The sequence below is a fragment of the Magnolia sinica genome, chromosome 11 (genome assembly GCF_029962835.1).
Source record: "Magnolia sinica isolate HGM2019 chromosome 11, MsV1, whole genome shotgun sequence".
Lineage (NCBI taxonomy): Eukaryota > Viridiplantae > Streptophyta > Magnoliopsida > Magnoliales > Magnoliaceae > Magnolia > Magnolia sinica.
In genome coordinates this window covers 70,929,473-70,943,631 of record NC_080583.1, presented here as the reverse complement: position 1 = coordinate 70,943,631, position 14,159 = coordinate 70,929,473, and the positions used below count along the sequence as shown (strand labels likewise).

Here is a 14,159-nt window from a genome sequence, read left to right as displayed (position 1 = left end):
AGAAGCCTCTAAGTTCTCTTTCTTCGCTTTAGGATTGTACAATCCTTCTTCATGTGCCCTTACATCCCACAATTTCAGCACTGTAACTTTCTCTTGCCCTTGCCTTTGGATTTGGATCTCGATCGAGAAAATCATATATCCCTATCCCGCTCAGAATTACGACCCCTCATAAACAATGCATCAGTAGAGGCCCCCATGCTACCATTTTCTTTCTCATTGCCTTTCCCTGAAGGGTCGACACTAAGGGACGATTTACCAGTGCACAACGTTTCTTTAAAAGACGCATATGAAGCCAGGAGTGAATTCAACACGATACAGCCCTAATCTTCATCCTCAACCACTACCTCCACATCCAACAATTTGTATATCATCTTGTTAAAATTGCTAATGTGGGCCTTAACAACTCCTCCCTCTGCCATCTTAAAGTTGAACAGCTGCAACTTTAAGTGTAGGCAATTTTCAAGGGACTTCTTCACATAGATGTCCTCTAACTTCACCCACAAACTTACTACAGTTTTCTCCCTTATGACATTGTATAGAACCTCATCCATTAAGCACAAATGGATGGAGGTTTTGGCTTTCTTATCCAGCTTGTTTCATTCATCATCATCCATAGATTCTAGTCGCTTCTCAAGAACCTAATCATATCCTTGCTGAACTAATAGGCCAATCATCTTGACCTTCCATAATTCAAAATTGTTTTTCCTGGAGTACATCTCAACAGCGTACTTAGGATTGTCAGCCATTGATACTCACTTTCAGAATCAAGCTTGCGCCCCAACGTTAGCTCTGATATCAGTTGTTGGGGGACTACGGAAGCATACAGAGATAAATCAAGTGAAGTAATCCAATCGCACCAAGCAAGCACAAAGAAAACACAACGCTTTTAACATGGAAAAACCCATGCACGAAAAAACCACGGCACAAAGCAATAGATAAACACCATGAAAGTAGAAATTACAAGAGTTTAGAGAATACTCGATCCAAACAAGCCTCGAATCAACCTCTAGCTACTCCCTTGAAACCCTAGAATGAATTGGAAAAGCACTGGAATACACCCCAATTCTGATTACACCCCTATATATGATATGCTCGATGACACCTTCGATGGGACTTCGATATCATCAATTGCACACTGGTCTCGATGGCATTGAACCTTAAGCATCGAACCTACTTCGATGGCATCAAAAAGGCACCCAATAAGTCCAGCAACCAACTGGAGAAAATCCGGAAAATCTCAATGGGATCGAGCTACTGTTCAATGTCATTGAAAAGTGCTCGATGGCATTGAACAGTGCTCGATGGCATCAAATGGTCTGTCGATGGCATCGACAGACCCTATTTCTAAACAGATTTAAGACATCAAAAACAACACTTTCCACAGTTTCTCAACCATCCATTTTACAGGCTACGGATCAGATATTGACTGAGTGGCCTGATTTTTTACATGATGGCACATGCATGTATGTCATACTCGAACTCAAAAGGTAAAAAATAAAAAATTAATTAAAAAATAAAAAATAAAAAATGGAACTTATACAAGCAAAGATGATATCAACAGAACAGCAGAACTTGTGCAAGATCACACGATGATTCAATAAAGTGCCCAAGCTAAGCCCAAAGGTTCTGTGAGTAAGCACCATTCGATCATCACTTATTCAATGAATGGATGGGCGGCCAACCTCCTGGAGGGAGCGATGTGCCTGGACCACGTGAGTCGGCACCTCTCTCTTTCAAGAGGATTCACCGCATGTCAAACCATGGTCCTTTCTGACCACACACCCCCCCCCCCCCGCCCCCCCCCCCCCCCCCCCCAATGACCGCTATCAAAGAGAAGCTTTTTCCGAGCAGATAATCTATTGTTGTGTTTCGGGACATATAGACATTTGACTGAATCGAACAAAAAACAAACATGTATTCATCGCAATCGCCGTTAAAATTTATCGGCCGAAAGATACTAAAAGATTAGACGGGGAAGGGAAATCGTTCTCAAGCTACAAATGAGATGTGATCCGATTCAATGAAGGAGAGAAAATGCAATTGGAAATGGAGAAAAGTACAATGGTGAAAATAGGAAAAGATCTGACCTTAATCAACGAATTAGATGTTGAATTCCATGTTCTTTTGAAGATCTTTGATATCTCTCTCCCGTTTTTCGGGATTGGAAGATCTCCGCTCGCTTGCAGGAGGTGTTCGCGGAAAAGAGGCAGGGGACTCGCAATTGCAAATGGCGCGCAGAGAACGATGGAGAGAGACATGTCGTGTTTATATAGTTGAAGAGATTTTTTTTTATTCATCGTGATGAACTGGGCGTTGTTACTTTCGATTCTTCATTTTTAACGGTAGATGAATCCAGACCACACATCTCGTGTTGACCTACACACAGAAATTTCATTGGTTGAACGGCCCAAATGGATCTGATTGGTGGATTATTATTTTTTTATCTCAAGATGGACAGTTTAAATTTTGAATTTAGCAGAAATCTATACTTGAGGCATTGCGTTCAATTTTTTTACGTGTGTCCAAGCCATTCATTGGGTGGGTCCCATCGTAGATGGACGATTACCAACTGCATGGATAGGAGGTTCCTACCCACTTGATAGGTGGCTTTTTACATAGCTGCCAATGTTATTTTCCACCGTCTATTTGTAGGTCACGGATGAACGGTTAAGATCACAGGATCATTGAGATTTTTCTTTCCTACAATACCACCAATCCAGAGGTTGAAAGAGTCTTCGATCGGGAACCATCATGCAATATTTTCGATTTTGATCAGATCATTTTACTTTCAGCCGATCGTACTTTGCTGAAATGGGCGATTGCTAGATGCACGGAATCAGGATTATTTGACTGTGGCCAACCAACCAAGACCATTTGTTTGAAGAGCTTTTGGACTGACTAGGCTGAACAAGTCTTGGTACATCGCATTTCACCACCTACGTTGCTGGACGTGGAATTCAGACCATCCTTTGGGACGGACAACTGCTAAAGTGCTAATGGCCTATTTTTCCATGACTATAAAGTTACAAACGTTGATTAGGCTTGTTTATCATCTGTATTTCTTAGACAGCACGTACCCGTCTATGTATGCACCTTTACACGATGTATAAGGATCAGATTATATATGATTTTTATGATTGGGCCCATCTTTTCCACGGCTTGGATTTTTAACATGAGTGATATGTAGGCGGGAAATGAAGTGTTGTATGTAAAAGTTCATGTACAGCGCCTTATGCGTACATTTCATTAATTGGTCGAATCTGTGGGATTTAGATATGAAACCTTTTTTAAAATCAAAGAGCTTTATGATAAGTAAGTATCCGGTGCATCGCAAGGTACGGATTTTTCCTGTCCCCTCCTAATCCTAAAATCTCCACGTGGCACATTATTATGATGATCTGAACCATCCATCACCTATTCTCCAACGTATTTCAGCCACGAGTAAAAAATTTCCATGGCAATACATTTAATCAATAACACATTTCATTTGTCTGTTGATTTGTAAGCCACTGATTAGTGGATTGAAATTGTACAAACAGTGTGACTTCTGGAATTTGGATCATTTGCTTCTGGATCTACTGAATGAACGGTTTAGATTTTATCCAGTACGACACGTATAAGGCAATGAAATGAAGATCATGGCCGCACGTTATTGGTTGATGATTCACGGGATCGTTTAACTAAAAGGTGTCTTTTAGCTAGCTTTTAGAGAGAGAAAGCAAGAAGTGCATGAATAGAAAAGTGCAAGACGCTCGCGTGGCACCGGTACGGTAGTACAAGGAAGGTGTGGGGCCCACGTGGTGCATGTATCACGGACGTGGTTTGGGTGCTGCCCCTGTCAGTGGAAATCAGATTGCCAGTCCCGAACTCGGTGGAAACGGACTGGCGACTCCCCTGCCATCGGCGCCGTGGCTGCTGGTCGGTGCTCTGTGGGCCCGTCATGATGTATGTGTTTCATCCATTCCGTTCATTCATTTTTACCGATCATTTTAGGGCTTGATTCAAAAAATGAGAGGGATATAAATCTCAGATTCACCACACCACAGGAAAACAATAGTGATTGGATATCGGCTATTAAAATCCTATTAAGGCCCACTGTATTGTTGATTTGACATCCAATTTATTGATTAGGTCATATGGACCTAGATGAAGGGAAAAAACAAAGATCAACTTAATCCAAAACTTCTATGGCCCCCCAAAAAGTTTTTAATGGTCAACGTTCATTCAACACTGTTTCATGTAATGTGGTCCACTTGAGATTGGGATATACGTCATTTTTGGTCTCACATAATAAAATGAAAATTAGATGGACAGCATGGATGAAACACATACATCAGGGGAGTAGCCGATCCGTCTCCGCTAGGCACACGGAGGGCCTCTTGCGACCAGCATGATGCATGGGTTTTATCAACACCTTCCGCCCATCGTTTTTCCAAATATCAAAATTTGGACGCGCATTTACAGGGAGAGCCTTACACAGGAAGTTCCCGCGGAAGGATTTTGAGTCGGGCCCACTGCAATGTTTGTTAGAAATCCAATCCGTCCATGTGTTTTTAATCCTATTTTAGGACATGCAACAGAAAATAAAATGGATTCAAAACTCAAATGGGCCTCTCAAATGGATCACACCAGAGGAAACAGTGGAAATTTAGTGACAACCGTTGAAATATTTATATGGTTTGTATTGGTCTAAGTTTTCGTGTTTTCGCTTCATTCTAGTAAAAATGACCTTATAAACCGTCTCTGTGGCATATAAATATCAAGGTAGAGCTTAGGAAGGTTTAAACGTAAGAATTCCTTTCCCCACTGTTTCATCTATGGCCATATAAGTCTTGGATGCTCCTAATTTTTTATCACATGTCCTAAAATTAGTTCAAAAAAGATGGACAAGTTGAATTTCCCGTAAACATCAGGGTAGACCCCACCTTGAATCCAAGCATAGGAACACCTTTCGCAGGAAATCCACGTCCCTCAAAACTTAGGCAGAGTCAAGGTTTAAGTGGACCACACAGTCAGGATTACACGCTTGCCCATTGACAACTTGCAGGGGTTCCAAAAGTTTTAAATCAATATGATATCCAAAGATTCCCTTCATTTAGGTGACCTTGTGAATAGGTTGGATGGCAAATAAACATTATGGTGGGCATAGGGACACATATTGCGTGCTACCACGCGAGGACCAAGCTAGAGACAAAGGGTGACGGATCTGGCAAGGCATCAAGGGGGCTCACCTTAATATATTTGTTTTATCCACACCGTTCATTCATTTTAATAGACCGTTGTAGAGAATGAACCCAAGAAGGCATATCTAGTGCTCAAGTGGACCACACCACAGGAAACAGTGGGATGAAATGCCTATTGCTAAAAATTTATTTGGGGACACGGAAGTTTTGGATCAAGCTTATATTCATTATTTTCCTTTATTATAGTGTCTAACCTTATTAACAAATTGGCTGGAAAATAAAATCACAATGGGCCCTAAGAAGGTTTCAACATGGGCATCATTGTCACCATTGCTTCTCCTGATGTGGTCCGGTCGTACCTTCCATCTGCCTCTTTTTTTGGCTAGCCTTAAAATAGATTGGCAAAATGGACGAACGCATATATAAAGCACATACATCATAGTGGGCAAAACAAAAACCCTGATAGGATAATTCGTCTCTAGCTAGGTCATGGTGGGGGTAGCACCCAATCCGCACCTAGTGGCCCTATGAAGCTTTTAACAGTGGGCATTATCATCCCCACTTCCTCATGTGATGTGGTCCACTTGAGCCTTGGATCTGCCTCATTTTTTCATCTTATACTCTAAATTCATATGATAAAATTGACGTACGATGTGGATGAAACCTATACATCACGTTGGGCCCCTTTTGGAACAGTGAAATTATGTGGTAGGATAATAGTCTACCACATCATGTGCAAAAGCTTTATGGAGCTATAAAATTATAGCAAAGTCCTAGAGAAGAGCTAATTAGGACCAACTTTAAAATTTCTTCAATTAATAACACAATTACCTAATTAATATAATTTTAAAATTTGTAATCGTCTTATAGGTTTTGGGGAGAGAGAAGAAGCTCGGGTGGAGTACCGACAACGTTCTTACTCTTCGATTTCTTTAAGGATTTTAGTAGATATTTAGTTTTTCTTTTGTTTAAGATGTTAGCCATACTAAGCTAATCTCTTAAATAAGGCTAAGGGATAAAACTTGTAGTTATTTACAATATTCAGTTTATTTAATTCAATAAACAATGGTTTAAATGATGATAGTAAATTGTGTTGATTTGGATTTTACTTAAAATCTTAGAGTTGTTGATTTATGAACTTGTCATGAATTATGGTTACAATAAATGCTTTGATTTAATAAATGCTTATCCTGAATTAAAAAAGGGATTAATCTGTATAATTGATTGATCTATTATTGCCTAAGAGTGCTTTAGACACTCTTGATTTTCTGTGATTGATGTCTGAATACTTTATGAGATAATCATTAATTCAATTGAATACATATATTATTAATGTTAATGATTGATTTAATATAATTATTTTCTGCTTAGACAGGATAGGATTTCGATTCCAATTGAGTTATATGAATTGAATCAATGAATGGATATTGTGATTACTATAAGTGGATTCTTATATCTTTGGTCTTTTATTTTAAATGTTTTAAATCATTTTTTACTTTCCTGTATTAAAACCCATACAAACTATTACCTTTAAATTACTTATAGGTAATGTTTCTCATTCTCTAAAGATTCGACCTCGGCCTTACTGAGTTATTACTGCATCGCATCCCTACACCTGAGATTGTCAACCCTTGAGTTCATTCAAGTTTTTAGCACCATTGTCGGCGAGTGACGTTAAACATAATAAATTTAATTTTTCTTTATTTGATTTATATTATAGATTAGGTTTTTCTATTTGTCTAAAAATTTCAGACCTAACTTCTTTTTGTAAGTTTTCTAAATTTACATTTTTTTTAAGGTTCATATATTTCTAATATCACTAACATCATTTGCTTGTTTCAATTTTGTAGGATCATGTAGTTAGTCCCTCTCTTTTGAAAACACTGTTTTGCTCTACATGTTTCCTTGATTATTATGGGATTTTATTTTATTTTAGGATTTTGATTTTGTTTTTAGGTTTAGGTTTAGAATTAGGGTTTTAACATGTTTATGTCAGAGTGGAAACGAGAATACTCTAATCAACTTGTAAGAGATGAGATATTGGTTGAAGATGTGGGATCCTGGTCTTTTGTAACACTGTTCGTATGCACATGTGTCCCAACTCGCACCATTGATAGACCATACATGCACCCTAGTTGTCACATCCCAGACTCGGTAACCGGACTCACAAGGAACCTGATAACCGGTTCTGGCTGCAACAGCCTCCGTAGTACCCCATTCTCGGCTCCTGAGGCAGGTTCCAATCCTGGAATCCTACAAGAAGGATTTTCATAACAGTATAATCATTTCCAATACGAGCATACCCAAGATCATAGCAAGTATATCTGAAAATAACAAAGGAACACATTACAAAATCCACTATGAATTGAGCTTTTACAAGTTTTCATAAGGTACAAAAGGACATACATAAGATAATAGAAGAAGGAAAGAAAAGTCTGCAACACCGGGGTCCTCAAGCTCAACTCTAATCCAAGCTCTGCCGCTATGACGCCTGCCTAGGGTCTCCTGCACGTATCAATCATGCATAAGCTTATACAAGCTTAGAGGGTGGTGAAAGTGTGTGATAGTAGTGCGCAAAAGAATAATAGGAGGTATAAGAAGGGAAACATGCTCAATGACAATATCACCTGCCTTACTAAGGCTTATCATGAATATGATGCAATGAGTACTGAGCGCCTTACCAAGGCGATGCATAAAGGGGCTTATACAGTCGATGGGAATGCGATAAAAAGTGATGTCAGTGCTCATATCCAATCCGTATATCAAATACATTTCCAATCATAAGGTATCACCGGGGTTTATTACACTGTTGGATGACTGCCGCTCTACAGATCCCGCACAGTCAAATGAGCATAAGAGACCTCACTACCGGCATGTGGACAGCCAATCACCAGTAAGGCCTAACAGTAGCGGACCCATTTACGAGCTAGTCAGACTCAGCCTAACATTGCCTCCTTACATCATGCGAGTAAGGCCACACCCCTACCCAACCGACTATACGATAGTGGGAGTTGTGGCCTAACAGTATAAGGCCCTCGTGAGCTCATAATTTCCACTCGGTCACTACGTTGGAGCAAATCCTTGGTACCATGAAAGTTTTGAGAATTTCACCCATGGGCATCCTATGCGCCCGGTATACTCAAGTAATATTTCCGGTATCCACACATACGGCCATTCATGAATGTCTCTGTGGAGGCAAGGCCCTGGTGAAGCAAGGGCGGTGTCATCATGAAATGCGATGCCAATGCATAAGTCACACATACAAATCATGCACAAGCTTCAAACACTCAATGTGCATAAGGGGAGAAACTTCATCCCTCTATAACCACCACACAATGCAATCAATTCACACAGATGATACATATGGGTCACAATGATGTAAGTACGCTACCTGTGGAATATATTCCTCATTCCCATAGAGGGACAAGGTTTAGATACATAGACAGATACTCTAAGGAGAAGTGAAGTCCTTTAGTGGGGGCCCAATGCTTTGGGGTAGCCCACAAGCTTAAAGGGTTATAAACCCAAGGAAGAAGCAGTCTTAATCTAGGGCCTAAGGTGGGCCTTCAACCACCAACAGGAAACCTATGAGACTACCTTAGGGCCACCAAGGAGGACATCCAACCTCAACTAGGTCCCAAAATGTAATGTCTCGGAAAAATCCGTACAAAGACCCGAGTACCACCTCAAGCAGATATCACTAAGGACCAAATTCTTTAAGAATTAGACGAAAATTAATTAAGTACTAAACTGAATTAATAAGCAGATTAGCTTGAACTGCTTTCTATACGAACTGCAAGACCCAAAACTAGTAGAATCGCTAACGCTACATTACCCAAAAACCTAGGATCAATCTCTAAACCAAGTTGCTCTCGGGAGCATCTTGAAACGCCGTATCGGACCTGAACCGCGCGTCAAAAGTTCGATTCCCGCGAAACTATATGATTATGACCGCCTTACTAGACTTGACAACCATCTCGGAAATCAAGTCCTAATAGTATCCAGAAACGCACAACTTCAGTCTGGAGTGAAGTGTGTGAGAAACGCGAATATCTTTAGAAAATGAACTCAAACTTAAGTAAATTGGGTTGTTCGCTTGCAGGCTAAATCTAAGGTTTTAGACCGTCAGATTCTGACCCAACTACACCCTCAGATCAGGAAAAATTTTCAACACATGTCAGTGCACTTGTGGCCTTAATCGAGTACCGGTGACCGTTGAACTGAAACTAGTCCTCCGCGGTCGATCCGTAAATCCGATTGGACTGAAAACTTAACCTAACCTAGATCTAATGTCAGGAAATTGTCTCTGCACCGCATGCAGAAAATAGGCCTCCAGATGAGCTCCGTTGGACCGAAACAGCTGCTCTTTGGCTATAACCTAAGTATACCATGACCCTGGGGCCATTGAAACCAGTTCTAGGCCTATACAAGGACCTAAACCCACCCCTCTCTCATACCATACGAATTTCAAACCCTAGGAGTGAGAATAGAGGAAAAAGAAAAGGAGAAAGTGAGGAGAAGTGAGAGACAGAGAGAGTTAGTTGCTAAGATTCTTCCCTGTCGCTCCACTTGCTGAATCGCCGCTTCCGTGTCGCTACACCGGCGATTCCGATTCAATTTTTGGGTAAGAAATCTTAATCCTAATCTATTTTAGGGATTCAAATAGAGTAAGTGATGAAATAGCTAAGCTATCCCATGCAATAAGCGGCCATTGTGCCATAAACAAACGCGTTTTGTTCAAACCGAGTTCGATACAAGTCTACCGGCGAAAAGTGCAGACTATAACTGTTTAGGCTATGGTTTTCAAGGCTATCAATGTCAGTAATGATTTATGACTGACTTGATTCCTGTCATATGTGCTTAGATATGACGCTTTCCGTATATTACACATATATATAAATCATGTTGAATATAATGCATTTTATGTGTTTGTTGAAATGTCTGAATGAATATGGAATTATGATTTGTGCTTGCCATGAGTATTCATCGGGAATATATGATTGTTGTATGTGTGTCAACTCCTTATGAAAGGATTTGCCCTAATATAGGTTATAACTAAATTATAACATATATGCTGAAATGTGTAGTCTAGGTGCTTGATAAAATGTCTAAATGAGTACTTGTTTGATGAAATGCCTTTGATGGAGGTGTTGAGAAGAGATTTTCAATCACCTTAGCCATATGTATGAATTCCTTCATGTAGCTTATATCCTATTATGTGATTTGTGTATGGAATGCATGGTGTAATGCTATGTAAATTTTGCATTTCATAAAATGCTTAAGTGGTTGTATTGTTTGAATTATTTGTTCAATACTAATATGCCTACCACATATGGTTTCCTGTTACATTTAAGTGTGATTGGGACTACTATGTAGTCCAAGCAATCGGTAACGGGTTCCAATCAAGTGGCTGAGTTAGTTTCGCCACCACAGATACGTTCGAGGAATCCGAGTAGTACGGAGATTGTCGGCAGTGGTTAGGCCATGCGGAGTGCTTATGCGCTCTATGTCGACCAAATCCAATGTACGCTCATACCAATCGAGCTTGTCAAATAACCCGATTGGCTTAAATATGTGTTTACCATGTATGGATGCAACTGCTTGAATCTAAGGTATCACTTACTAATAAAAACATGTTTAACCTTGGTACCACGATCCGCTAAGACTCATGACCCGGGCATAATGGTATGGGATACCGTGGTCGAGCTGTCGGCCTACGCTGGGGTGAAGAGCCTCCTCGTAGTGTCCAGTGAGCAACCCAGACTCGTGAGCCGCATACGGTGGTATGAGACACTGTATTCATGATGTCGGCCTACGATCAGGTGACGAGCCTCTCATAGTGACCTTGAGCATATTCTAGGTCTGCATTAAGGTGATGAGCCTTTTTGTAGTAAACTAGAGTATAAACCAGGCCTGCACTGAGGTGACGAGCCTCTCCGTGGTGACCTGGAACTGCCTATCGTATAAGACTAACTAGGATTGACGACCCTAGATGAATCATTGTTTGGGTAAGTGACATATAGGGAGGTACCTTAGCTTCTCAAATATGCTGTTTAAATAAACTTAATTAAGAAATGGGCTAACACGATCATACATGCATTACATGTGCTTTGGCGAGGAAGTACACGTGTCCGGAGTGGTGCATGCCGCAATCGTGAGATGATATCGCTAAGGGAGTGTAGGCGAGGACATACATCATTATCGCATACCATTCCTGCATTAACAAGAGTACTTAGGATATAATTGTTGTACTGTTTTATCATTACTGCTTGATTGAATTGATAACATGTTAACCTTTGCCTTAGAGCTTCACTGATTTGATTACTCACTCTCACTCTAGGACGGTATTTTAAAACACCAACCAGACCCTGTTGTAGTTGCAGATGACGACGAGGCTTACGTGATAGAGCCTGACTTCGCTGATGACGAGGGGGAGTTCTCCTTTATGCAGTTATCAGGCGGGTCTATGTAGGCCAGGTTCTGATCGACGGGGTTCCAGGGATGCTGACTAGATGACATTACACTTTACCATTTTGTATTTTGGGGACACATGTAAATTCATTTTGGATATTTTAGGAATTGTACATATATATATTTAACCTGGTAACATGTTCACACTTTGGAGACCTACAACAGTTTATATGTTTTATATATCTATCACAGTCTTTCGCTTGCTTAAATTTAATCGTCTCTGGAGTATGATATGTTGATTTAGCTTAATCTCATTCATGTTTAGATGCACTAATACAGATAACATTAAATCATCATTTTCTATGTTGCATAAGTGATGTGTCGGAACTCGGGTGTTGAGCTTTTGCTCGACCCCCGATTTTCAAGGCGTTACACAAAAGGTAGCCCACCACCTACACGTACATAAGGCAAAGCCCAAGGCCTAAACAATTCATGGTCTGGTGGGCCATACACTAAACCCAATACTTAGGCAACATGGTGGGCCCATAAACAAGGTTTGGGCCTAACTATAAAGATCATGAGTCTACTCATTATGGTGGGCCTAACCAGCAGCCCATTATTCCAACATATGGGTGATTCTTATATTTAAAGCAAGTAAGATGGGCCTCACATCTCGGCCCAAGTATGGGTTTATTTTAATGGGCAAGTAAGGGCCCAACTACTTGAATATTTTGGCCCATAAAACCCATCAGAATGGCGAGATAAATATAGGCCCTAAGGGTCCAATGGGCCTATCAAAAGTTTCAAGACAATGGGCCTGGGAAAACCCAACAAATAACTAAGAAGACTAGTCCAATAAAAATCCAATTGGAATGTGCCTTAAGTATGCACTAATTAAGCCCAAAATCTAACTAAAATGGGGCAAGATATGTTTAATAATGTCCCCAAATTTGATGGACCATGCTGCCCCAAAACATTCATTTATGGGCAGCAATCATGGGCCTATTGCTGAAATTCAAGCCCACCCACAATCTAGGCTTGCTGGAAATTCTAAAATAATTAATTCATAAATTTATTTTAGTTTTTGGTGACCCATACATGTCACAGGGGGGTCTACTAGATAAAAGGAGTGGATTTAACACATAAATCAAATGGGCCATGCTACTGGATTGGACGTCCAGCAGCAGCCCAATGGGCTGGGCGTCCCATGTGTAGGCTGCACTATGGGATTGGGTATTTGGCCCAAAAACTCATCCAATGGGCCCCAATTGAATGCTACTGAAGGGGAGGATGATTAAGTCCCTATGGACCCCACATCGATGAACGGTGGGATATAAAATACATTAAGGTGGGCCCACAAAGTGGCCTGGACAGCTAGCTAAGGCTGGACGCCCCAGCCTAGTGGGCCACTCCAAGCCATACCACGGTCGGTAGAGGGGCCCGTTGGCTCTGAAAATTTACAAGGTGGTACTTCCATGTGTAGGCCACACCTTCACAAAATTTTATGATTTTTGGATACTCAGAAGTATTTTAATTTATTTACGGAAAATAGTCTGCCCAAAAATTCTTGTCATCCTGGATGTCCCAACATGGTGGGCCGGTCCAGCCCTTGCCACAGTGTACACAGGGGTCCATTGGCCCTAAAATTTGGTATATGGGTCTTACCATGGGTGGTACACACCTTCAAAAAATTTCGTAATTTTTGGAATAGAAAAAATATTTTATTTAATTTTAAGAACACTAGCTATCCAGGAAATCTGTTCAGTGCAGATTTTTGACAGGCCCTGATCTGAGCTTTCCAATGGGGTGGATTAACGGCCTCTAAAAATTGGGAAAAAATAGTTTTTATATCCCCTCATATGTGTACCACATGTTGGGGTCCACAAAAGTGTCCCACCAATGCAAAAATTATTTTATAATCTAGGATTTTCAAACTGTCATGTTGGTGGAACAGTGCAGAAAATCCAGACTGTCCACCTCACTTGGACCACACCTTTGGGACCCCAATCAAGGTCAGATGGGGCTGAAATTTGGGACAAATCAAGATGAGATCCCCACCTTTCAGAAAAGTATATTTGATGGGTAGTAAAAGTCCCTCAAATAGTCTCAAAATCTGGTCTAAAATCAACAAGAAACTGTCCAGAAAATTTTGGACAGCAGCATATACTTGGATTAAATTAAATGTATGAGTTAATTAAAAAATGGATTAATGCTCAAAAATACAAGTGGGGTCCACCTAGATGGACCACAAAAATTTCAAATCCATTCCCAATTAAGAATCTCTAAGAAAATCAAGCATTTGGGGTCATCCAACCCATGCATGCAACATGCATAGGGATGTCCCACCTAGTGGGCCTGGACGTCCCAAAAATCTAAGGGTCTGGGATGTTTGTGGCACATCAGTGGACCACCAATCATCAGGAGAAAAATAGAGGAAAGAAATAGAGAGAGAGAGAGAGAAATCAATGGCCATAGTGGAGGATTCCGGTACTATGAATCCTCCACCATTACAATCACACATACATCCTTCATATATCACGCATGCATGTAATCTTACAATCCACA

General features: G+C 40.5%; 1 protein-coding gene across 4 annotated transcripts in view; it reads right to left on the bottom strand.

Moving 5' to 3' along the window:
- LOC131219319 (uncharacterized) overlaps positions 1 to 2,269 on the bottom strand; it is a 64,099-nt gene extending 61,830 nt beyond the window's left edge. The window contains exons 1-2 of one of the 4 annotated variants that reach the window (XM_058214383.1): positions 2,196 to 2,269; positions 2,088 to 2,152 (exon numbers count right to left, since the gene is read on the bottom strand). The gene's annotated coding sequence lies outside the window, so the exon portion shown is untranslated. Of the gene's footprint in view, positions 1 to 2,087 lie in introns of all 4 variants that reach the window. The other 3 variants (XM_058214382.1, XM_058214384.1, XM_058214385.1) reach the window with 3 other exon arrangements.
- Between the last annotated feature and the right edge of the window lie 11,890 nt (positions 2,270 to 14,159).